Raw genomic sequence first — 26,814 nt, 5'->3', positions numbered from 1 at the left:
CTTTTGAATGATAAAACATGCTCTTGTCCAGGGTCACCCTTCTAGGCAAACCGGTGACCCAGCGGCCCCCATCATACGTCTTGTCTTATAATCAGGTGAATGATAATGGCAATTAGAAGTAATCATCATTTTAAAGTGAATAGATTTGGTAGATAGTTTTTCATTATTTTGACCTCCCCACATTATAATTGGAAGAGGAAGTGTAAACTGTAACATAGCCTATTAGCTGGAAAGAAAACTCCAAACACATTTTCACTAAGAGCAGCTGTTTAGCTGGTTAAACAAAGGTTAGCTATGTATTTGCAAACGTATGTCCAAGTCAAGAAGCGTACCAGCAGCCAGCAGCCTATTCATGGGTGCTTTTTAAAAGCCTATGTTAGATACTCCAGTGAGTGTAATTGGCTCAGTTGGTAGAGCATGGTGTTTGCAACGCCAGCATGGTGTGTGCAATGCCGGGGTTGTGGGTTCGATTCCCACGGGGGGCCAGTACAAAAAAAAAAAATGCATAAATGAAATTCACTACTCTAAGTAGCTCTGGATAAAAGCGTCTGCTCGATGACTAAAATGTAAATGTAAAATGTAATATTAGGAGTTGTGAAATTATTTACATTTTTTGAAAGAAGATATTCTCCTCTTTTCTACTGTAGGTATGTAATTCACAAGTAGTTTATTATGTTGTTGGTAGCGATATTCACAAAAACATTAAAACAAAAAATATATATATATTTTTTAATGTATGTATATTTTTGCCAACCCCTGCAGTACCTCCGCGGACTCCTAGGGGGCCACGGATCCCCGGTTGAATACCCCTGCTCTAATGATTGAATAACTAGTGACTGAGGGTTGGTTAGAGAACTCCCCATCATCTCATAGTTGGAGGGAGAGACAACCATGCAGCTTTCATTGTTCCAGATCAGAGTAGTGTAGACCAAACCCTGCTGTCCCAGTAAGCACTGATCAAGCACTGATCACCGACTCAGGAGGCAGGCACACCATCCACCGCTTCCGCTTCCGAATATATTACTCGCTAATGTTCAGCCTCTGGATAATAAAGTAGACGAGCTCAGGGTGAGGATCTCCTTCCAGAGAGACATCAGGGACTGTAGTATACTCCGTTTCATGGAATCATGGCTCTCTCCGGATATACTGTCCATACAGCCAGCTGGGTTCTCAGTACATCGCGCAGACAGGAATAAAGAACTCCCCTGGAAGAAGGGCTTGGTGTATGTTTCATGATTAACCACTCATGGTGTGATTGTGATAACGTACAGAAACTGAAGTCCTTTTGTTCACCCAACCTAGAATACCACACAATAAAACGCCGACTGTTTTACCTCCCAAGAGAATTCTCTTTGGTTATAGTCACAGCCATGTATATTCCCCCTCAAGCCGATACCCAGACGGCCCTCAAAGAACTACACTGGACTTTATGCAAACTGGAAAACACATATACTGAGACAACATTTATTGTAGTTGGGGATTTTAACAAAGCAAATTTGAGGAAAATGCTATCGATGTTCTATCAACACATTGACTGTAGTACTCACGCTGGGAAAACATTCGACCACTGCTATTCTCTCTTCCGGGATGCCTACAAGGCCCTCTTCTGCCCTCCCTTCAGCAAATAAGATCACGACTCCATTTTGCTCCTCCTTTCCTATAGGCAGAAACTCAAACAGGAAGGTCTATTCAATGCTGGTCTGACCAATCGGAATCCATGCTTCAAGAATGTTTTGATCATGCAGACAGGGATATGTTCTGGATAGCCTCAGATATTAACATTGATGTATACACGGACACGGTGTCTGAGTTCATCAGGAAGTGTATAGGGGATGTTTTTCCCACTGTGACTATTAAAACTTACCCAAACCGGAAACCGAGGATAGATGGCAGTATTCTCGCTAAACTGAAAGCGTGAACCAACGCATTTAACCATGGCAAGGTGACTGGGAATATGGTCGAATAAAAACAGTGTAGTTATTCCCTCCATAAAGCAATCAAACAGGCAAAACGGCAGTACAGAGACAAAGTGGAGTCGCAATTCAACGGCTCAGACATGAGACGTACGTGGCAGGGTCTACAGACAATCACGGATTACAAAGGGAAAACCAGCCACGTTGTGGACACCGACATCTTGCTCCCAGATAAGCAAAACACCTTTTGCCCGCATTGAGGATAACACAGTGCCTTCAAAAAGGGCCCCTCACAAGGACTGTGGGCTGTCATTCTCCATGGCTGACGTAAGTAAAATATTTAAACGTGTTAACCTTTGCAAGGCTGCCGGCCCAGATGGCATCCCTAGCCACATCCTCAGAGCATGCGCAGACCAGCTGGCTGGAGTGTTTACAGACATATTCAATTTCTCCCTATCCCAGTCTGCTGTCCCCAATTTCCTGTCCCAAGAAAGCAAAGGTAACTGAACTACATGACAATTGCTTCTGTCATCATGAAGTGGTTTGAGAGGCTAGTTAAGGTCCTTACACACCAGACCCACTTCAATTTGCTTGCCGCCTCAATAGATCCACAGACGATTCAATTGCTATTGCATTTCACACTGCCCTACCCACCTGGACAAGAGGAATACATATGAAAGAATGCTGTTCATTGACTATAACTCAGCCTTCAACACCATAGTACCCTCCAAGCTCATCATCAGGCTCGGGGCCCTGGATCTGAAACCCGCCCTGTGCAACCCAGTCTTGGACTTCCTGATGGGCCAGCTCCCGGGTGGTGAAGGTAGGAAACAACACCTTCACTTCACTGGTCCTCAACCCAGGGGCCCCACAAGGGTAAATACTCAGCCCCCTCCTGTACTCCCTGTTCACCCATGACTGCGTGGCCACAATCATCAAGTTTGCAGACGACACAACCATAGTAGGCCTGATTACCAACAATGACGAGAAAGCCTACAGGGAGGAGGTGAGGGCCCTGGCGGAGTGGTGGCAGGAAAATAACCTCTCCATCAATGTCAACTAAAAGAAGGAGCTGATCGTGGACTTCAGGAAAAAGCAGAGGGAGCACACCCCTTTCCACATTGGCAGGACCACAGTGGAGAACGTGAAAAGCTTGAAGTTCCTCGGCGTACACATCACTGATGATCTGAAATGGTCCACTCACACAGACAGTGTGGTGAAGAAGGTGCAATAGCGCCTCTTCAACATCAGGAGGATGAAGAAATTTGGCTTGTCCCCGAAGACCCTCACAAACTTTTACAGATGCACAATTGAGAGCATCCTGTCAGGCTGTATCACCGCCTGGTACGGTAACTGCCACGCCCGCAACCACAGGGCTCTCCAGAGGATGGTGCGGTCTGTCCAACATTTCACCGGGGGCATACTGCCTGCCCTCCAGGACACCTACAGCACCCAGTGTCACAGGAAGGCCAAAATGATCATCAAGGACATCAACCACCCGAGCCACGGCCTGTTCACCCCGCTACCATCTAGAAGGCGAGGTCAGTACAGGTGCATCAAAGCAAGGACCGAGAGACTGAAAAACAGCTTCTATCTCAAGGCCATCAGACTGTTAAATAGCCATCACTAGCCAGCTTCCCCCCCGGTTACTCAAACCTGTAACTTAGAGGCTGCTGCCCTGGAACACTAGTCACTTGAATAATGTTTACATACTGCTTTACTCATCTTATATGTATATACCGTATTCTCTTCTACTGTATTCTAGTCAACGCCACTCCGACATTGCTCGTCCTAATATTTATATATTTCTTAATTTCATTACTTTACTTTTAGTTTTGTGGGTATTGTTGTGAATCGTTAGATATTACTGCACTGTTGGAGCTAGGAACACAAGCATGCTGCTACACCCGCAATAACATCTGCTAAATATGTGTATGTGGCCAGTACAATTTGATTTGATTTGATTAATATGTGTGATGAGAGCCACAGTGAGCCTGAACAATCAGGCCTGTTGCTATGTCTGTGTTGTTTTCCCTAACTGTTAGAAAGATATGCTGTCTATGTTGTATGCCAGCAGAGTTGGAAGCTCAAGAGGTGAGAGAGGAGGACGTATAGCTGAGAATTCTCATAGCTGAGTTGAGTCCACATCAGCACAAACTCCATTGACTGGGGTGGGCAACTATTGCAGAAAGAGCTTCACCCTGTACTTCACTACATCTGGTTGATGCATGCAGGTAATCTAACTAAAGTTCCATCAATGACGTGTAAAACCATGATCTGAGAAATCTATGCAGCCATGTTGATGGGCAAACAGCAATCGAAACTATATCATATAACATTTACCCACCTCTGTTAAATAAGGACAGCTCAACTTCACTGCCCCCTATTGGTCAGAATGCAGATCTTCAATTATAGACTTGTGCATCACCACAATGTGGGTGCAAAGATCTCAGAATAGCAACATTGTACATACTATCTACAAATAATTGAGTGAGACTGAGAATGTATCCATCCCACATGGAATGCTCTAAGTTAAGAATATTGACTATGTACTGACCACGGACAGCCTGAAGAGACAGGGAGGGTATTCTGACTCTTTGTGAGGAAATGCTGAGAATCATCCTTCGATAATGATGCCAATTTGTCTTCCTTGCTCTTCCTCTGTCTCTCAAGCAAGAAATCCTGGTGAGCTGCTGAAGCAGAAAATAGAGGATGTCCAGACAGAGTTTAGTTTGTTTTATATAAGTTCCTAAGATATGATGCAGGCCTCCTGCTGATGATGTAATTGCTGGCGCAGCATTAACTTTCATCATTGAAGGATTCAGTCTATTGAATACTAGTGGTTCTCCAGTTTCCTTAGCAATACAGAAAAATCACTAAAAAACACAAAATCTATTCAAATCAGCACTGACATTGTTGAGAGAGCAGATAAAAGGCAGATAAATGGGGTGCAAAGAGATCAGTTAATTAGTCAGTCCCTTATGGAAGGCCTTTCCCTCAGTAGCCTACTCAGTCAAGTTGCCCCAGATCCGTTGAATGGGGCAACACGCTCTGCTCTTTGTGTAGGGTGATGAATTCAGACTGAGCTCTCTCTCTCTCTCTCTCTCTCTCTCTCTCTCTCTCTCTCTCTCTCTCTCTCCTTTATCCTCTCCCCCTAGCCCATCTCTAACTGTTTCAACCAGCTCTAGTCGGTCAAGCTATTTTAGGTACCAGCAGGAAGCACAAAAATAATGAGCGTGTGTATAATAGACAGAAAATGAGAGATGGAGGGAGAGTGTATATGAGAGAGGGCGTGTGTGCGTGAGAGATAGAGAGAAAGTGTGTGTGTGAGAGAGGGAGAGAGAGAGAGAGAGGGAGTGTGTGTGTGTGTGCGTGTGTGTGTGTGTGTGTGTGTGTGTGTGTGTGTGTGTGTGTGTGTGTGTGTGTGTGTGTGTGTGTGTGTGTGTGCGCGTGTGCGCGTGCATGCATGTGTGTGTGTGTGTGTGTGTGAGAGAGAGAGAGAGAGAGAGAGAGAGAGAGAGAGAGAGAGAGAAAACTAAACCAAGAGCAGCCAAGAGGGTAAGAAAGAGTCAAAACGTCTGACTGGCCTAATTTGAGCAACCTTGGAAAGACAGAGGAGACAGAGGCTCTGTGATGGTGTTGGGATGGAGGGACTGTGATGGTGTTGGGATGGAGGGACTGTGATGGTGTTGGGATGGAGGGACTGTGATGGTGATGGGATGGAGGGACTGTGATGGTGATGGGATGGACGGACTGTGATGGTGTTGGGATGGAGGGACTGTGATGGTGTTGGGATGGACGGACTGTGATGGTGATGGGATGGAGGGACTGTGATGGTGTTGGGATGGACGGACTGTGATGGTGTTGGGATGGAGGGACTGTGATGGGGATGGGATGGACGGACTGTGATGGTGTTGGGATGGAGGGACTGTGATGGTGATGGGATGGAGGGACTGTGATGGTGATGGGATGGAGGGAGGGACTGTGATGGTGTTGGGATGGAGGGACTGTGATGGTGTTGGGATGGAGGGACTGTGATGGTGTTGGGATGGAGGGCCTGTGATGGTGTTGGGATGGAGGGACTGTCAGCCTCTCACAATGACAGATCCTGTCCTGAGACATTACTAATTTATAATAATAGTCCTGAATATGAATCATGTTCAAAATCATTTCCTGTCTTTAATTCTTGACCCAGCCAATTTATTTACTGGAGGCAACTATTTTTACCTGAAATGTGACTTCTTCCAATTGCTTGGGTTAGTTAGTTATTGTATTAATATCCAGTATAGCTATTACCGTTAGTACCCAGTTAGTTGAGTTAGTGTTTTGACTAGCTATATCAAGTTTAAAATACAGTACCAATGTCTTACTCCTTCTATAGAATATTGCAGTGGGTAGTACACATGATCTAGATAAATATCATGAAGATCACTGTAGAGAGGACAAAATGCCGGAAGATTTTGGTGTGTTTTGCAAGCTGAAATAAGTTATTGTAAATCATCATGGCATACAGTACATACTATAAAGTACTGGTCTGGCACAACATACTTGATAGAATTCACTGGGAAGTGCACTTTTAGATCAGTGAGATTACTGTTGGCTTTGTTCACTGCTTTTCAATTTCTCTTGAAGATAGCAACTGTAGACAAACATTTCTCTTGAAGATAGCAACTGTAGACAACCATTTCTCTTGAAGATAGCAACTGTGGACAAGCATTTCTCTTGAAGATAGCAACTGTGGACAAGCATTTCTCTTGAAGATAGCAACTGTGGACAAGCATTTCTCTTGAAGATGGACAAGTATCTTTGTCCTGTGTTGTCCTTGTTGTCCTTGTACGTCTGGATGTCATGCTGCTGAAATGACATGCTGCAATTTTTTGATCTAACACTTTCTGATTTTCCCCAGTGCTTGCATTTTTTTATTACAAAAGGGAAAGCATTTGCATAGTTGCCAGCCTGCCACAGAAGGACTGGCGATTGCACAGATCTGTACAGGCATTGTAGTTGGTGGCACGAAGCAGCATGTGGAATGATAACTTAAAAAGAGGGCACTAAACCAGGTTCATAGTCTTAAGTTTTCAGTAAGGCCTTCAGTTTTCCCTGAACAAATTTCCTGGCCAGGAAAACGTATGGCCCTACTCAGCAGTTGTGATGCTATATTGTCATTATTGACATCTTGAGAAAAAAAAAACTCTGACATAATCAGCAAGTTTGATTGTTGATGCCTATATGTTTTACATCATTGATATAATACCCAAATCTAGAACTAGTTATGTCACCAGGTGGGGACAGCCTATAGTGTTCTAAAACTAGTTATGTCACTAGGTGGTGACTAGCCTATAGTATTCTAAAACTAGTTATGTCACCAGGTGGTGACTAGCCTATAGTATTTTAGAACTAGTTATGTCACCAGGTGGTGACTAGCCTACAGTATTCTAGAACTAGTTATGTCACCAGGTGGTGACTAGCCTATAGTATTCTAGAACTAGTTATGTCACCAGGTGGTGACTAGCCTATAGTATTTTAGAACTAGTTATGTCACCAGGTGGTGACTAGCCTACAGTATTCTAGAACTAGTTATGTCACCAGGTGGTGACTAGCCTATAGTATTCTAGAACTAGTTATGTCACCAGGTGGGGACAGCCTATAGTATTCTAGAACTAGTTATGTCACCAGGTGGGGACAGCCTATAGTATGCTAGAACTAGTTATGTCACCAGGTGGTGACTAGCCTATAGTATTTTAGAACTAGTTATGTCACCAGGTGGGGACAGCCTATAGTATTCTAGAACTAGTTATGTCACCAGGTGGGGACAGCCTATAGTATTCTAGAACTAGTTATGTCACCAGGTGGTGACTAGCCTATAGTATTCTAGAACTAGTTCTGTCACTAGGTGGGGACAGCCTATAGTATTCTAGAACTAGTTATGTCACCAGGTGGGGACAGCCTATACTATTCTAGAACTAGTTATGTCACCAGGTGGGGACAGCCTATAGTGTTCTAAAACTAGTTATGTCACTAGGTGGTGACTAGCCTATAGTATTCTAAAACTAGTTATGTCACCAGGTGGTGACTAGCCTATAGTATTCTAGAACTAGTTATGTCACCAGGTGGTGACTAGCCTATAGTATTCTAGAACTAGTTATGTCACCAGGTGGTGACTAGCCTATAGTATTCTAGAACTGGTTATGTCACCAGGTGGTGACTAGCCTATAGTATTCTAAAACTAGTTATGTCACCGGGTGGTGACTAGCCTATAGTATTCTAAAACTACTTATGTCACCAGGTGGGGACAGCCTATAGTATTCTAGAACTAGTTATGTCACCAGATGGGAAGAGCCTATAGTATTCTAGAACTAGTTATGTCACCAGGTGGGGACAGCCTATAGTATTCTAGAACTAGTTATGTCACTAGGTGGTGACTAGCCTATAGTATTCTAAAACTAGTTATGTCACCAGGTGGGGACAGCCTATTGTATTCTAGAACTAGTTATGTCACCAGGTGGGGACAGCCTATAGTATTTTAGAACTAGTTATGTCACCAGGTGGGGACAGCCTATAGTATTTTAGAACTAGTTATGTCACCAGGTGGGGACAGCCTATAGTATTCTAAAACTAGTTATGTCACCAGGTGGGGACTAGCCTATAGTATTTTAGAACTAGTTATGTCACCAGGTGGGGACAGCCTTTAGTATTTTAGAACTAGTTATGTCACCAGGTGGGGACAGCCTATAGTATTCTAGAACTAGTTATGTCACCAGGTGGGGACAGCCTATAGTATTCTAGAACTAGTTATGTCACCAGGTGGTGACTAGCCTATAGTATTCTAGAACTAGTTATGTCACCAGGTGGAGACAGCCTATAGTATTCTAGAACTAGTTATGTCACCAGGTGGTGACTAGCCTATAGTATTCTAGAACTAGTTATGTCACCAGGTGGTGACTAGCCTATAGTATTCTAGAACTAGTTATGTCACCAGGTGGTGACTAGCCTATAGTATTTTAGAACTAGTTATGTCACCAGGTGGTGACTAGCCTATAGTATTCTAGAACTAGTTATGTCACCAGGTGGTGACTAGCCTATAGTATTCTAGAACTAGTTATGTCACCAGGTGGTGACTAGCCTATAGTATTCTAGAACTAGTTATGTCACCAGGTGGTGACTAGCCTATAGTATTCTAGAACTAGTTATGTCACCAGGTGGTGACTAGCCTATAGTATTCTAGAACTAGTTATGTCACCAGGTGGTGACTAGCCTATAGTACTCTAGAACTAGTTATGTCACCAGGTGGTGACTAGCCTATAGTATTCTATAACTAGTTATGTCACCAGGTGGTGACTAGCCTATAGTACTCTAGAACTAGTTATGTCACCGGGTGGTGACTAGCCTATAGTATTCTAGAACTAGTTATGTCACCAGGTGGTGACTAGCCTATAGTACTCTAGAACTAGTTATGTCACCAGGTGGTGACTAGCCTATAGTATTTTAGAACTAGTTATGTCACCAGGTGGTGACTAGCCTATATTATTTTAGAACTAGTTATGTCACCAGATGGTGACTAGCCTATAGTACTCTAGAACTAGTTATGTCACCAGGTGGTGACTAGCCTATAGTATTTTAGAACTAGTTATGTCACCAGGTGGTGACTAGCCTATAGTATTTTAGAACTAGTTATGTCACCAGGTGGTGACTAGCCTATATTATTTTAGAACTAGTTATGTCACCAGATGGTGACTAGCCTATAGTATTCTGTTGATGATGATAAAGAAGTTCAGGCATGCAGTGCCCCATGCGGTAGAGTGTATATGAATACATCTATTACTTTTAATGATCAGAGAATGTTACGTTTCACATAATCATATCCTTTAGTCTTCCAAGTGGTTGGATGTTTGGTAGGTCATCTTATAAAGTAGGTTTATGTGAAAGAGTAATTGAAAATGACTCCTCTTATTTCACAATTGATCTTAGTTAATTATAATAGAATTCTCAGGTCAATACATTTAATTACAGTTGGAGACAGGAGATTTTAATAAGGAAGAGCGTAATTAGTAAATGTCTGCTTCATTTTCCAATAGTTTCATATTAAGGAGTCTGATATTATATGTCTGTGTTGTGACAGCTCGATCGTTCTCCTTTTGACTTTTCTGTGATGTACATGCGGTGCTATATGTATGATATACATTAAAGAGGAATGAAGATGGACCGATAGTTCCTCAATGTTACTTCTTCTTGCTTGACATTGAGGCATTTACCAATATGGCTGATCACAACAGCTTTACAGCATTAGCCTACACCATACAATGTTCCAGGTGTACAATCTAGTCCAAACACAGTAAGTAGAACATTGTCTTTCACGTCCTGGGTATTTGGCCTGATTCAGGTAAACACCCTTCCTTTCCTCGTACTTTGTGAGATCATAGTCATAAAAAAGGGCAATTCCACAGTAACCGAATTACATTTTGACTCAGATTAATTTCACTTTAAAATGTATGCCAAGCAAAAACCATTGATGTAAAAGTTTAACAAACCATACAACTATGCATAAGGACTACTTTGAACAATTTACATAGAAAATTTCACCAAAACTGTGCAAATTAAAAGTTTGGTAACAGAATTACAGTAAAATCTCCCTCAGTTTTTTATGCAACCAAGTTTTCCCAAAAATCTGAATTAAGATTCCAGGATGTCTGCAGAAAGAATTGGGTGTCAGCTATGACTTTACACCTTGAGTTTGAAAGAAAATATTTTGGTAGGTGAAGTAGGTGGTAGGTGAAGTGGATTTACATCCGGTAACGGAATTACGGTCCCGGAATTACATAATGGGTCCCTGATCTGTACAATACAGAACTGCATAATTATGGATATGAATATCATTATCTTCATGGTGATGTATCCTGAATTGGTACACAAAGATAGAAATATGCAATATCCTTATTTTGCATATTTGGGTATTATTCTACGCATTAGTTAATATTGTAATGAACTCCACCACCAAACAAGACCACATTTTGTTGGTCTGGACCAGACTAAATCTGAAACAATCATACACATCTATGTTTCACAAGTTTGGGCATCACAGTACAGCACAGTAGAATCGAGTTCAGTACAGTCCAGTATAGTACAGTAAAGTAGATATGTTCAGTACAGTAGAGTACAGTACAATACAGTAGGGCTGGCCAGGGACCTCATGATACAATATTATCACGCCACTTAGGTGCCAATATGATATGTATTGCGATTCTCGCGATTCTCCAGATTCTGTATTTATTGCGATTCGATACTGCGATTTTTTTATTGCGATTTGATGTTCCAAATATATTGCTCACTATACTGTATGTCTACTGCGGAGAGAGGAGAGAGCATGCGAAAACGATTTTTGATCAGTTAGGTAAATTAAAGTGCTGAAAACATTTTTGCCCATTATTTAAAAAGAAGACGACTGTCACGCCCAACCAAGAGCCCTTGGTTCTCTATGGTGTTGTAGGTCAGGGCGGGACTAGGGGGTGTTCTAGTCTTTTCATTTCTATGTTGGTGCTCTTGGTATGGTTCCCAATTAGAGGCAGCTGATGTTCGTTGTCTCTAATTGGGGATCATACTTAAGTTCTCCATTGTTCCCACCTGGGTTGTGGGATATTGTTTGTGTATGTGCAGGTAGCACGATGTTACTTTATGTTTCATTTCTTGTTTCTTGCTTCTTGTTTGAAAGTTTCACTTAAATAAAAGATGTGGAACTTAACACACGCTACGCCTTGGTCCGTCCATTCAAACAATCGTGACAATGGCGAACAAACTATAGGAAGAAAAATACTGGGGTTTTGGCACACGTACAGCCGACTCGCGCTAGCTAACACTACCTACAGTAGCAACATTTTTTATAATATATACACTACTGTTCAAAAGTTTGGGGTCACTTAGAAATGCCCTTGTTTTTGAAAGAAAAGCAATTTTTTTGTCTATTAAAATCAAATTGATTAGAAATACAGTGTAGACATTGTTAATGTGGTAAATGACTATTGTAGCTGGAAACATCAGATTTTTTAGAATATCTACATAGGCGTACAGAGGCCCATTATCAGCAACCATCACTCCTGTGTTCCACTGGCACGTTGTGTTAGCTAATCCAAGTTTATTATTTTAAAAGTTTAGCTTGAGAAACAGACGCCTCACAAGTCCTTAACTGGCAGCTTCATTAAATAGTACCCGCAAATCACCAGTCTCAATGTCAACAGTGAAGAGGCGACTCTGGGATGCTGGCCTTCTAGGCAGAGTTGCAAAGAAAAAGCCATATCTCAGACTGGCCAATAAAAAGAAAAGATTAAGATGGGAAAAAGAACACAGACACTGGACAGAGGAAGTCTTCACTGTTGATGTTGAGACTGGTGTTTTCAAATGGATCCAGGCTCTGTCTGTTTCTGACTCAATTATAAGCATCAAATAATCTCACACCTTTTACATGAACGCTGACCCATAACATACCTGAGCAGATAACCTGGAACTAGACAAGTCTTCTCAACGGAGTCCCCGACCTTCTTGATCAGCCCCACTGATAACTGATTTGCTACTGTTACAGAGATGATCTGTGAATGTAAAAGTAACTGTAGTGTGTTAGACCCAGAGAAAAGGTTATTACATGTTTGTATACCCAGTCTAGTGTATCAGCTTCAGGTCAAACTGTAACAATGATATCATCAGTCAAACACTGTCAGTTCAGAGCTAACTACAATGCTACTGTCTTACTGTTGAGACTACTGCTGCTGGTTCACTGTGATACTATCTGCACATTACTGCCATTTGTAGACTACACCTCCCTAGTTGCATTCTTGGCTGTCTTGTAGTTGCACTGTCAGCATTATGAGGGGCCCGGAGAGACACGTTTGTGTGTGTGTGTGTTTGTGTATCAAACTCCTCCTTTAATATATATTTTTACTTTATCGTGGGCCTTTATTTGTATAATAACGGGAGTGGTTCTTGCCAGTCAGGAATTCAATTTTGTAAATGAGCACCAGTTCTTTTTTTTCTCTCTCTAACTTTTACTAGCTGCCCCTGCTGACATCATGTGGCCATTTTAGGACTGGCCTACGTGCTCTTATTACAGAGATATAAACAGACTTTCTGGTCAATTACATCAAAAGGTAACTTAATCAGAGGGGATCAACATAACAATCTTTCTCTGTAAGTGTGCATGAGAGAGAGAGAGAGAGAGAGAGAGAGAGAGAGAGAGAGAGAGAGAGAGAGAGAGAGAGAGAGAGCTTCATCTTTGTACGTTACACCCCTGCATTGCAGTGCTGCCTGCAGGATCTGGAAAGGATGCAGTGCCCATCCTCTTTGCCGTCACAGCGGAGGGAAGTGAAACGTGGTCCAAATAACATTGATGACTAGAAGCCCACTGCATGCAACTCAGCACAACCACACATTAACACTACGGCCCGGGTTTACTTTCTCTCTCTTTGACTTCACTTGGTTGTTATCATGTCGTAGCTTAGCAGTCCCCACGGCTGAACTGAACCACTCATGTGGATCTGGGTCCAGGTTGAGAGAGTTTCTCTCACAGATAGATGCACTGTGGTTGATATGGTTTTGAGGTGCAGGAGGGGAGGGGGGCAGGGGGACGAGGGAGGGGAGGGGGTGCGGTAATCCCATACGGCAGAAGGGGGGAACGGGAACCCTCAGGGATCAATAATTCTGGAGCTCCAGACCACTGTTATGTTTTCTATGCACTATGACCTTGCAGAATGGCTTGTCAAACGGCACCATCATACTAGAGCTGCTGAATCGATACAGTTAGAACGGTGACTGGTCGAATCTGGTTCGTCGCCACTGTCTATATGTACTGTAGTACCATCTAACACTGTATTCACAACTCCACCCTGACTTCATCTTACAGGCCTACTGCAATATTTGTTTGATGTTGATGGGTAACAGCATGTGAGTCTTAATTAGCTTAATTACTAGCATAGGGTTAATGTGTTCTTTGAACATTACAAGATGAATCTGCTCCAAAGTATTTTATTCATCAACAGCTTATGTGCCTTCTTTAGCAACTGTGTTTGCAACTTTCCAAAGAACATTCTAACCCACCCACTACCATGTACCAGATCATGTGTGCTCTAAAATCTTCATGAGTCAAGATCGAGCTGCCCTCTTCTTTATGAGCAAGGTTCTTTCTATTGGTCCAGGTTTGATTTATGGAACATACAGTCTAGATCTATGGGTGTGTTTGAACACAGTATCATCATCAATCCACCACACACTTTAGACAAGTGACATCTAAAAACCCCTCTGGTCAGCCATATCGCTTCACTTGGGCTGGTGTTGTTCTGTAGTCTGTGAGTTGCAGATGTTAAGCAAGGTCATGTTAAATGGGTACGAATAAAAAAAAGAAGCTTTTTCTAACGGATTGTGAAAACTAAGTCTTCACATGGGGATTCAACGCTTGCAGTGCTGGAACAATGTGATAAAACATGTTGTTAGATAAAGCTATCCCAAGTTGATGATATGTTGGGAGTATTCTAATTAGCTTCTGGAAAAATCACTTGCATTTAATTGTATTATTTCCTCCTGTTATCACAAAGACAATTATGTTTGACTTTTTATTAGAATAATTGATATTCAAAGTAGTTTCCATAAACTAGTCTTTTGGGAGTGTTTTTCTGGTTCAATAAAAATGCACTTAGAAAAATGGAGCTCTGTCACAACTTCCGCCGAAGTCGGTCCCGCTCCTTGTTCGGGCGATGTTCGGCGGTCGACGTTACCGGCCTTCTAGCCATCGCCGATCCACTTTTCATTTTCCATTTGTTTTGTCTTTGTCTTATACACCTGGTTTCAATCCCCCAATTACTTGTTCATCCTCTGTTTGTTTGTGAGTAATTGTTTGTCTTGTATACGGTCCATTATTGTGGGCTCGGTATATTGTGTTGTATTTGTGAAATACTTGAGTAAATATGTTGATTACTCATATCTGCTGTCCTGCGCCTGACTCTCTACACCAGCTACACACAGGCCGATTACACTAAGACCCAGTTCTTAGATAATTCTTTGTAGTCCTCAGAAAACCCAGTTTGGTATAGATAGTTCAACCGGAATCATCTGTGATATTTTCTCAAGGAAAAACACTGGCAAAATATTTACATTTAACATTTACATTTAAGTCATTTAGCAGACGCTCTTATCCAGAGCGACTTACAAATTGGTGCATTCACCTATAATATCCAGTAGAACAACCACTTTACAATAGTGCATCTAAATCTTTTAAAGGGGGGGGGGGTTAGAAGGATTACTTTATCCTATCCCAGGTATTCCTTAAAGAGGTGGGGTTTCAGGTGTCTCCGGAAGGTGGTGATTGACTCCGCTGTCCTGGCATCGTGAGGGAGCTTGTTCCACCATTGGGGTGCCAGAGCGGCGAACAGTTTTGACTGGGCTGAGCGGGAACTGTGCTTCCTCAGAGGTAGGGAGGCGAGCAGGCCAGAGGTGGATGAACGCAGTGCCCTTGTTTGGGTGTAGGGCCTGATCAGAGCCTGAAGGTACGGAGGTGCCGTTCCCCTCACAGCTCCGTAGGCAAGCACCATGGTCTTGTAGCGGATGCAAGCTTCAACTGGAAGCCAGTGGAGAGAGCGGAGGAGCGGGGTGACGTGAGAGAACTTGGGAAGGTTGAACACCAGACGGGCTGCGGCATTCTGGATGAGTTGTAGGGGTTTGATGGCACAGGCAGGGAGCCCAGCCAACAGCGAGTTGCAGTAATCCAGACGGGAGATGACAAGTGCCTGGATTAGGACCTGCGCCGCTTCCTGTGTGAGGCAGGGTCGTACTCTGCGAATGTTGTAGAGCATGAACCTACAGGATCGGGTCACCGCCTTGATGTTAGTGGAGAACGACAGGGTGTTGTCCAGGATCACGCCAAGGTTCTTAGCACTCTGGGAGGAGGACACAAGGGAGTTGTCAACCGTGATGGCGAGATCATGGAACGGGCAGTCCTTCCCCGGGAGGAAGAGCAGCTCCGTCTTGCCGAGGTTCAGCTTGAGGTGGTGATCCGTCATCCACACTGATATGTCTGCCAGACATGCAGAGATGCGATTCGCCACCTGGTTGTCAGAAGGGGGAAAGGAGAAGATTAATTGTGTGTCGTCTGCATAGCAATGATAGGAGAGACCGTGTGAGGATATGACAGAGCCAAGTGACTTGGTGTATAGCGAGAATAGGAGAGGGCCTAGAACAGAGCCCTGGGGGACACCAGTGGTGAGAGCACGTGGTGCGGAGACAGATTCTCGCCACGCCACCTGGTAGGAGCGACCTGTCAGGTAGGACGCAATCCAAGCGTGGGCCGCACCGGAGATGCCCAGCTCGGAGAGGGTGGAGAGGAGGATCTGATGGTTCACAGTATCAAAGGCAGCAGATAGGTCTAGAAGGATGAGAGCAGAGGAGAGAGAGTTAGCTTTAGCAGTGCGGAGAGCCTCCGTGACACAGAGAAGAGCAGTCTCAGTTGAATGCCCAGTCTTGAAACCTGACTGATTAGGATCAAGAAGGTCGTTCTGAGAGAGATAGCAGGAGAGCTGGCCAAGGACGGCACGTTCAAGAGTTTTGGAGAGAAAAGAAAGAAGGGATACTGGTCTGTAGTTGTTGACATCGGAGGGATCGAGTGTAGGTTTTTTCAGAAGGGGTGCAACTCTCGCTCTCTTGAAGACGGAAGGGACGTAGCCAGCGGTCAAGGATGAGTTGATGAGCGAGGTGAGGTAGGGGAGAAGGTCTCCGGAAATGGTCTGGAGAAGAGAGGAGGGGATAGGGTCAAGTGGGCAGGTTGTTGGGCGGCCGGCCGTCACAAGACGCGAGATTTCATCTGGAGAGAGAGGGGAGAAAGAGGTCAAAGCACAGGGTAGGGCAGTGTGAGCAGGACCAGCGGTGTCGCTTGACTTAGCAAACGAGGATCGGATGTCGTCAACCTTCTTTTCAAAATGGTTGACGAAGTCATCCGCAGTGAGGGAGGAGGGGGGGGGGGGGGGGGGGAGGGGGAGGAGGATTCAGGAGGGAGGAGAAGGTAGCAAAAAGCTTCCTAGGGTTAGAGGCAGATGCTTGGAATTTAGAGTGGTAGAAAGTGGCTTTAGCAGCAGATACAGAAGAGGAAAATGTAGAGAGGAGGGAGTGAAAGGATGCGAGGTCCGCAGGGAGGCGAGTTTTCCTCCATTTCCGCTCGGCTGCCCGGAGCCCTGTTCTGTGAGCTCGCAGTGAGTCGTCGAGCCACGGAGCAGGAGGGGAGGACCGAGCCGGCCTGGAGGATAGGGGACAGAGAAAATCAAAGGATGCAGAGAGGGAGGAGAGGAGGGTTGAGGAGGCAAAATCAGGAGATAGGTTGGAGAAGGTTTGAGCAGAGGGAAGAGATGATAGGATGGAAGAGGAGAGAGTAGCAGGAGAGAGAGAGCGAAGGTTGGGACGGCGCAATACCATCCGAGTAGGGGCAGAGTGAGAAGTTTTTGATGAGAGCGAGAGGGAAAAGGATACAAGGTAGTGGTCGGAGACTTGGAGAGGAGTTGCAATGAGATTAGTGGAAGAACAGCATCTAGTAAAGATGAGGTCAAGCGTATTGCCTGCCTTGTGAGTAGGGGGGGAAGGTGAGAGGGTGAGGTCAAAAGAGGAGAGGAGTGGAAAGAAGGAGGCAGAGAGGAATGAGTCGAAGGTAGACGTGGGGAGGTTAAAGTCACCCAGAACTGTGAGAGGTGAGCCATCCTCAGGGAAGGAACTTATCAAGGCGTCAAGCTCATTGATGAACTCTCCAAGGGAACCTGGAGGGCGATAAATGATGAGGATGTTAAGCTTGAAAGGGCTGGTAACTGTGACAGCATGGAATTCAAATGAGGAGATAGACAGATGGGTCAGGGGAGAAAGAGAGAATGTCCACTTGGGAGAGATGAGGATTCCAGTGCCACCACCCCGCTGGCTCGATGCTCTAGGGGTATGCGAGAACACGTGGCCAGACGAGGAGAGAGCAGTAGGAGTAGCAGTGTTATCTGTGGTGATCCATGTTTCCGTCAGCGCCAGGAAGTCTAGGGACTGGAGGGTAGCATAGGCTGAGATGAACTCAGCCTTGTTGGCCGCAGACCGGCAGTTCCAGAGGCTGCCGGAGACCTGGAACTCCACGTGGGTCGTGCGCGCTGGGACCACCAGGTTAGAGTGGCAGCGGCCACGCGGTGTGAAGCGTTTGTATGGCCTGTGCAGAGGGGAGAGAACAGGGATAGACAGACACATAGTTGACAAGCTACAGAAGAGGCTACGCTAATGCAAAGGAGATTGGAATGACAAGTGGACTACACGTCTCGAATGTTCAGAAAGTTAAGCTTACGTTGCAAAAAATCTTATTGACTAAAATGACGAAAATGATACAGTACTGCTGGTTGGTGGAGTAGGCTAGCTAGCAGTGGCTGCGTTGTTGACTTTGTTTGACCGTGTAGCTGGCTAGGTGTAGCTGGCTAGGTGACCTCGATAGTTTCAGTACTACACCTTGTCATGATACAAAAGCAACTTTGTAGCTAGCTAACATAACACTAATCAAGACGTTCCTTTGTAATGTATTTAGTTTCTACAGTGTTACTAGTTGGCTGGGTTTGGGAAAAATGGCGTCGCGGGGGACGGCAATAGCTGGCTAGCTAACCTCGGTAATTACTAAACTACACAATTATCAAGCTATGACAAAGACAACTATGTAGCTAGCTAGCCAACACTGCACTAGTCAAATCGTTCCGTTGTAAAGTATTGGTATCTACAGCGCTGCTAGTCGGTAACGGTTGGCTAGCTGTTTGCTAGCTAGCTAGCAGTGGGTTAATGATGACTAGGTGTGTTGACTACGTCTGGCGTCGCGGCTGGCTAGTTACAAATAATTACTCTAAACTACACAATTATCTTAGATGCAAAGACAGCAAAGACAACTATGTAGCTGGCTCACTAACACTACACTAATCAAGTCGTTCCGTTGTAAAGTATTAGTGTCTAGAGCGCTGCTAGTCGGTAACGGTTGGCTAGCTGTTGGCTAGCTAGCTAGCAGTGGGTTAATGAAGACTAGGTGTGTTGACTAAGTCTGGCGTCGCGGCTGGCTAGTTACTAATAATTACTCTAAACTACACAATTATCTTAGATGCAAAGACAACTATGTAGCTGGCTCACTAACACTACACTAGTCAAGTCGTTCCGTTGTAATGTAATAGATTCTACAGTGCTGCTAGTCGGTGGAAGTTGGCTGGTTGGCTAGCTAGCAGTGTTGACTAGCTAGCTAGCAGTGATGACTACGTTAGGAGGACGAAGATAGCTAACTTCGATAATTACTCTAAGCTACACGATTATCTTTGATACAAAGACGGCTATGTAGCTAGCTAAGAAAAGAATTGCTCGGATCAAACAAATCAAACCGTTGTAATGTAGTGAAGTGTAATATTACCTGTGGAGTGAAGCGTAGTGCCTAGTTAACTTCCTGTAATCTTTTCAATGAGCATAGAGCACTAATGTTACATTAAGACTTTGGGAAAGTTGATCTCATATTTCAGTAAACTGATTTCCACAGCCACACATTTCAATTCCATCAATTAGTGGATGAATGAGATAGATGACAGTGGCACATTTACATGTGCGTCACAACCTGCTATAGCCTACAGTATCAGTCAAAAGTTTGGACACAACTACTCATTCCAGGGTTTTTCTTAATATTTTACTATTTTATACATTGTAGAATGATAGTGAAGACACCCATACTTTGAAATTACACATATGGAATCATGTAATAACCAAAAAAGTGTTAAAACAAATCAAAAGTACAGTATATTTTAGATTTTAGATTCTTCAAAGTAGCAACCCTTTTCTTGATGACTGCTTTGCACACTCTTGGCATTCTCTCAACCAGCTTCACCTGGAATGCTTTTCCAACAATCTTGAAGGAGTTCCCACATATGCTGAGCACTTGTTGGCTGCTTTTCCTTCACTCTGTGGTCCAACTCATCCCAAACCATCTATTGGGTTGAGGTCGGGTGATTGTGGAGGCCAGGTCATCTGATGCAGCACTCCATCCCTCTCCTTCTTGGTCAAATAGCCCTCATACAGTCTGGAGATGTGTTGGGTCATGGTCCTGTTGAAAACAAATTATAGTTCCACCAAACGCAAACTAAATGGGAGGGCGTATAGTTGCAGAAGGTAACCATGCTGTGGTAGCCATGCTGGTTAAGAGTAACTTAAATTTGAAATAAATCAGACAGTGTCACCACCAAAGCACCACCCCACCATCACACCTCCTCCTCCATGCTTCACATTGGAAACCACACATGCAGAGATCATCCATTCACCTAGTCTGCATCTCACAAAGACATGGCGGTTGGAATCAAAAATCTCAAACCAAAGGACAGATTTCCACCGGTTTAATGTCAATTGCTCGTGATTCTTGGCCCAAGCAAGTCTCTTCTTCTTTTTGGTGTCCATTAGTAGTGGTTTCTTTGCAGCAATTTGACCACAAAGGCCTGATTCACGCAGTCTCCTCTGAACAATTGATGTTGAGATGTGTCTGTTACTTCAACTCTGTGAAGCATTTATTTGAGCTGCACTCTGAGGTGCAGTTAAGTCAAATGAACTTATCCTTTGCAGCAGAGGTAACTCTGGGTCTTCCTTTCTGGGATGGCAGGTAGCCTAGTGGTTAGAGTTTTGGGCCAGTAACTGAAAGGTTGCTGGATTGAATCCCAGAGCTGACAATGTAAAAATCTGTTGTTCTGCCCATTTCCCAGGCTCTGAAGATGTGGATGTCGATTAAGGCAGCCCCCCGCACCTCTCTGATTCAGAGTGGTTGGGATAAATGTGGAAGACACATTTCAGTTGTACAACTGACTAGGTACCTTTTCTGTGGCGGTCCTCATCATAGCTCTTCATGGTTTTTGTGACTGCACTTGAAGAAACATTCAAAGTTCTTGACATTTTACGAAATGACTGACCTTCATGTCTTAATGTAATGATGGACTGTCATTTCTCTTTGCTTATTTGAACTGTTCTTGCCATAATTTGGACGGTCTTTTACCGAATAGGGCTATGTTCTGTATACCACCCCTACCTTGTCACAACACAACTGATTGGCTCAAACCATTAAGAAGGAAAGAAATTCCACAAATTAACTTTTAACAAGGCATACCTGTTAATTGAAATGCATTCCAGGTGACTACCTCATGAAGCTGGTTGAGAGAATGTCAAGAGTGTGCAAAGCTGTCATCAACACAAAGGGTGGCTACTTATAAAATATATTATTATTATTCTGTATGTGTTATTTCATAGTGTTGATGTCTTCACTATTATTCTACAATGTAAAAAATAATACAAAAATTAAGAAAAACCCTTGAATGAGTAGGTGTGTCCAAACCCTTTACTGGTACTGTATGTAGGCCAGATACAGCATGGGTCTGGATGTGGGCTATGTTATTGTCAGAGATAATAACCCTGGGAGAGAGAGGTCACTACCAAAGACAAGGTAATCAATTCCAGCCAACAACACGGTATCCCTTTCACCTGACATAACAGGACATTCCTGTCACATGATTTGTGTACAGTACATGCATCGCTTGTTTGTCATTACTAATACTCAGTCAATGAAAACATGATCTGTACCTCTGGGCAACTTCCACCCAGAGACTGGCTGCTGTCCGATTTCTTGCCCGCCTCCCCAAAGTATGCGCTTGTTCACTCCATCTCATAGATGTAAAAGACATAAAATGGTGTTAAGGGAACTCCTGCTAACCCATTGTTACACAAATCAAATGATTTAACATCCATGAGGGGGGAGTGAGTAAGTGGGTAGGGAGTGAGGGGGTATTAAGGAAGGTTTAGTGCAGTGGTATTCAAAGTCCCGGGAACTGCAGTGTGGTCGCCCCAAAAATGTATATATATATATATATATATATATATATATATATATATATATATATATATATATATATATATATATATATATATATATATATAGATATATCTCGTACAATAATCTGTACACTTCACCCCCCCAAAAAAAAAATATATATTTAGATTATATATAATAATACAGATTATTGTACAAGACAATATACAAAAAAAATATATAATGATAATTTGAAAAAAGAAAACTTAATTTAGTAAATGTATTTATTGGTTTCTTTTCATCATAAGAGATGCAAATGTAATGAATTGAAGGTTATTTGTTCATGTAAAAATCTACATTTACCGATCATAAGGCGGTGTCTTCAGATTTGGTGGCGTGGGATCGCAAAATTTACAACAGAAATTCTGCCAGAAACAATGGGGTCCCCTCTGAAAAAGTTTTAATACCACTGGTTTAGGGAATATTGACACAGCACAACATCAAGTCTTTCTTATTCCAGCCGAGGGCAGAACCAGACCATGCACAGTGAGCTGTGAGTTCAGTACTGCCCCCCTCTGTGCAAAGGGAGTCATAACATGCTGAAACATGGCAGAGACAGAGCCCCTGCTGGGCCGGCCTGGCTGCCACCAGCTGTTCACTTCCACACAAACACATGGATGAGGTATTCCCTCTGGGGGTGTCTGGGAGAGTTCTGGAGATGGATGAGGCATTCCCACTGGAGGTGGCTGGGAGAGTTCTGGAGATGAGCAGAAATAGTACTTTTCCACTAAAGTCCTTACTGGAATGCTGATGGAGGATTCGGCTCAAACTAGAGGGGTTGGGAGGACAGGAACATGGCAGCTAGTTAGAAGACAAACCGGTCAGTTTCATTCAAGGGAGAACATTGTTATTTCAGTTATATTTAATGTCACTAATTTGTTATGCAAATGACTCTGTAGGGCATACTAACTCAACATACTTGGAAGGCTAACTCCATACTGTAGAGCAGACTAACTCAATACTGTAGAGCAGACTAACTCCATACTGTAGAGCAGACTAACTCCATACTGTAGAGCAGACTAACTCAACATACTTGGAAGGCTAACTCCATACTGTAGAGCAGACTAACTCAATACTGTAGAGCAGACTAACTCCATACTGTAGAGCAGACTAACTCAACATACTTGGAAGGCTAACTCCATACTGTAGAGCAGACTAACTCAATACTGTAGAGCAGACTAACTCCATACTGTAGAGCAGACTAACTCCATACTGTAGAGCAGACTAACTCCATACTGTAGAGCAGACTAACTCAACATACTTGGAAGGCTAACTCCATACCGTAGGGCAGACTAACTCCATACTGTAGAGCAGACCAACTCCATACTGTAGAGCAGACCAACTCCATACTGAAGGGCAGACTAACTCCACATACTGGGCAGACTAATGCCACATCCTGGGAAGCCTAACTCCATATACTGGGCAGCCTAACTTTATATACTGTAGATCAGACTAACTCCACATGCCGGGCAGACTAATTCCACATACTGGAGGGCAGACTAACTCTATGCTATAGAGCAGACTAACTCCATACTGTAGAGCAGACTAACACCACATACTGGGCAGACTAACTCCATACTGTAGAGCAGACTAACTCCACATACTGGGCAGACTAACTCCATACTGTAGAGCAAACTAACTCCACATACTGGGCAGACTAACTCCATACTGTAGAGTACATTAACTTCATACCGTAGAGCAGACTAACTCCACATACTGGGCAGACTAACTTCATACTGTAGAGCAGACTAACACCACATACTGGGCAGACTAACTCCATACTGTAGAGTAGACTAACTCCAATCTGTAGAGCAGACTAACTCCATACTGTAGAGCAGACTAACTCCACATGCTGGGCAGACTAACTTCATACTGTAGAGCAGACTAACTCCACATACTGGGCAGACTAACTCCATACTGTAGAGTAGACTAACTCCACATGCTGGGCAGCCTAACTTCATACTGTAGAGCAGACTAACTCCACATACTGGGCAGACAAACTCCATACTGTAGAGTAGACTAACTCCACATACTGGGCAGACTAACTCCACATACTGGGCAGACTAACTCCACATACTGGGCAGACTAACTCCATACTGTAGAGCAGACTAACTCAATACTGTAGAGCAGACTAACTCCATACTGTAGAGCAGACTAACTCCATACTGTAGAGCAGACTAACTCAACATACTTGGAAGGCTAACTCCATACCGTAGGGCAGACTAACTCCATACTGTAGAGCAGACCAACTCCATACTGTAGAGCAGACCAACTCCATACTGAAGGGCAGACTAACTCCACATACTGGGCAGACTAATGCCACATCCTGGGAAGCCTAACTCCATATACTGGGCAGCCTAACTTTATATACTGTAGATCAGACTAACTCCACATGCCGGGCAGACTAATTCCACATACTGGAGGGCAGACTAACTCTATGCTATAGAGCAGACTAACTCCATACTGTAGAGCAGACTAACACCACATACTGGGCAGACTAACTCCATACTGTAGAGCAGACTAACACCACATACTGGGCAGACTAAATCCATACTGTTGAGCAGACTAACTCCACATGCTGGGCAGACTAACTCCATACTGTAGAGCAGACTAACTCCACATACTGGGCAGACTAACTCCATACTGTAGAGCAAACTAACTCCACATACTGGGCAGACTAACTCCATACTGTAGAGTACATTAACTTCATACCGTAGAGCAGACTAACTCCACATACTGGGCAGACTAACTTCATACTGTAGAGCAGACTAACACCACATACTGGGCAGACTAACTCCATACTGTAGAGTAGACTAACTCCAATCTGTAGAGCAGACTAACTCCATACTGTAGAGCAGACTAACTCCACATGCTGGGCAGACTAACTTCATACTGTAGAGCAGACTAACTCCACATACTGGGCAGACTAACTCCATACTGTAGAGTAGACTAACTCCACATGCTGGGCAGACTAACTTCATACTGTAGAGCAGACTAACTCCACATACTGGGCAGACAAACTCCATACTGTAGAGTAGACTAACTCCACATACTGGGCAGACTAACTCCACATACTGGGCAGACTAACTCCACATACTGGGCAGACTAACTCCATACTGTAGAGCAAACTAACTCCACATACTGGGCAGACTAACTCCATACTGTAGAGTACATTAACTTCATACCGTAGAGCAGACTAACTCCACATACTGGGCAGACTAACTTCATACTGTAGAGCAGACTAACACCACATACTGGGCAGACTAACTCCATACTGTAGAGTAGACTAACTCCAATCTGTAGAGCAGACTAACTCCATACTGTAGAGCAGACTAACTCCACATGCTGGGCAGACTAACTTCATACTGTAGAGCAGACTAACTCCACATACTGGGCAGACTAACTCCATACTGTAGAGTAGACTAACTCCACATGCTGGGCAGACTAACTTCATACTGTAGAGCAGACTAACTCCACATACTGGGCAGACAAACTCCATACTGTAGAGTAGACTAACTCCACATACTGGGCAGACTAACTCCACATACTGGGCAGACTAACTCCACATACTGGGCAGACTACCTCCATACTGTAGAGCAGACTAACTCCATACTGTATAGTAGACTAACTCCACATGCTGGGCAGACTAAGTTCATACTGTAGGGTAGACTAACTCCAATCTGTAGAGTAGACTAACTCCAATCTGTAGAGCAGACTAACTCTATACTGTAGAGCAGACTAACTCCACATGCTGGGCAGACTAACTTCATACTGTAGAGCAGACTAACACCACATACTGGGCAAACTAACTCCATACTGTAGAGCAGACTAACTTCATACTGTAGAGTAGACTAACTCCACATGCTGGCCAGACTAACTTCATACTGTAGAGTAAACTAACTCTATTCTGTAGGGCAGGCTAACTATTATGTGTCATGTATTGTGGGGCAATAACCTCAAGGTGCACTTAAACAACTTCAGAGTTAAGATGACATGTTTACAAGATCATTTTGTTTGCAGCTATATGAAACAAGATTTCATGCTGGATCAATAACATAGTAGCTCTATGATCTTGTTATTTTCTATTGTAATTTAGTAATGAATCGTGACATATAATCAAATCATCTTGGTATCCTAATCAAAACAGGTCAAATGGATAATTTAGTCTGTCCATTATTACATATATTTTTGTGAATTGTAACAAGATAACTGTCATGATTCCACCAATGCCTTATCCTTGTTACATCCTGTTGTCACCTTTCAAATCCTCCCATGTAAGATATGTGTTGTGAGGAGGACATGTTCACCAGGAGCCATATGTCAAGCATCTCAGAGTAGGGGTGCTGATCTAGGATCAGGTCTTCCCTGTCCGTGTAATCTGGGGCGGCAGGTAGCCTGGTGGTTAGAGCGTTGGACTAGTAACAGAAAGGATGCAAGATCGAATCCCCAAGCTGACAAGGTAAAAATCTGTCGTTCTGCCCCTGAACAAGGCATTTAACCCACTGTTCCTAGGCTGTCATTGAAAATAAGAATTTGTTCTTAACTGACTTGCCTAGATAAAAAAAGATAAAATGTTATTTATTGTGATCTATAAGGCCAAACTGATTCTAAATCAGCACACCTATTCTGAGATGCTGATCCCTCTCAACTAAACCTACATGCTGTCTCCTGCATTTTGAAGGGGTTTCTTGGCTTATAAGGAGTGATTGTAGACTCTTCATATGGCATATCAAACATTACTATGATGGAAGACTGAATGTTTATACATGGTTGTTTGCTGAAGAGGAGATATTGGTATACGCAGTACAGTATGACCCTTTTAACTTCAGTGTAAATAGTTTACCTCTCCATTTTCTCTCTTTCCCTCTATCCTCACACCTATATCCCTCCCTCTTCCCTCTCTTTCTCCTCTTCTCCTCTTGTTTCTTTCTCTCTCATTCCATGCCTATCTTTCCATCCCTCTTCCATCCCTCTTTCATACCAGTGAATCAATGAGCCATTCCA

The 26,814-nt window shown here is 43.5% G+C and overlaps 1 protein-coding gene across 2 annotated transcripts in view; it reads left to right on the top strand.

The window, feature by feature from the left end:
• LOC115207404 (synaptotagmin-2) overlaps nucleotides 1-26,814 on the top strand; it is a 49,875-nt gene that overhangs the window by 3,491 nt on the left and 19,570 nt on the right. The gene's annotated exons all lie outside the window — the stretch shown is intronic.

The sequence above is a fragment of the Salmo trutta genome, chromosome 14 (assembly GCF_901001165.1).
Source record: "Salmo trutta chromosome 14, fSalTru1.1, whole genome shotgun sequence".
In the NCBI taxonomy this organism is placed as follows: Eukaryota; Metazoa; Chordata; class Actinopteri; order Salmoniformes; family Salmonidae; genus Salmo; species Salmo trutta.
The sequence above is the reverse complement of the archived record's forward strand: the minus strand, read 5'-3'. Positions and strand labels throughout refer to the sequence as shown.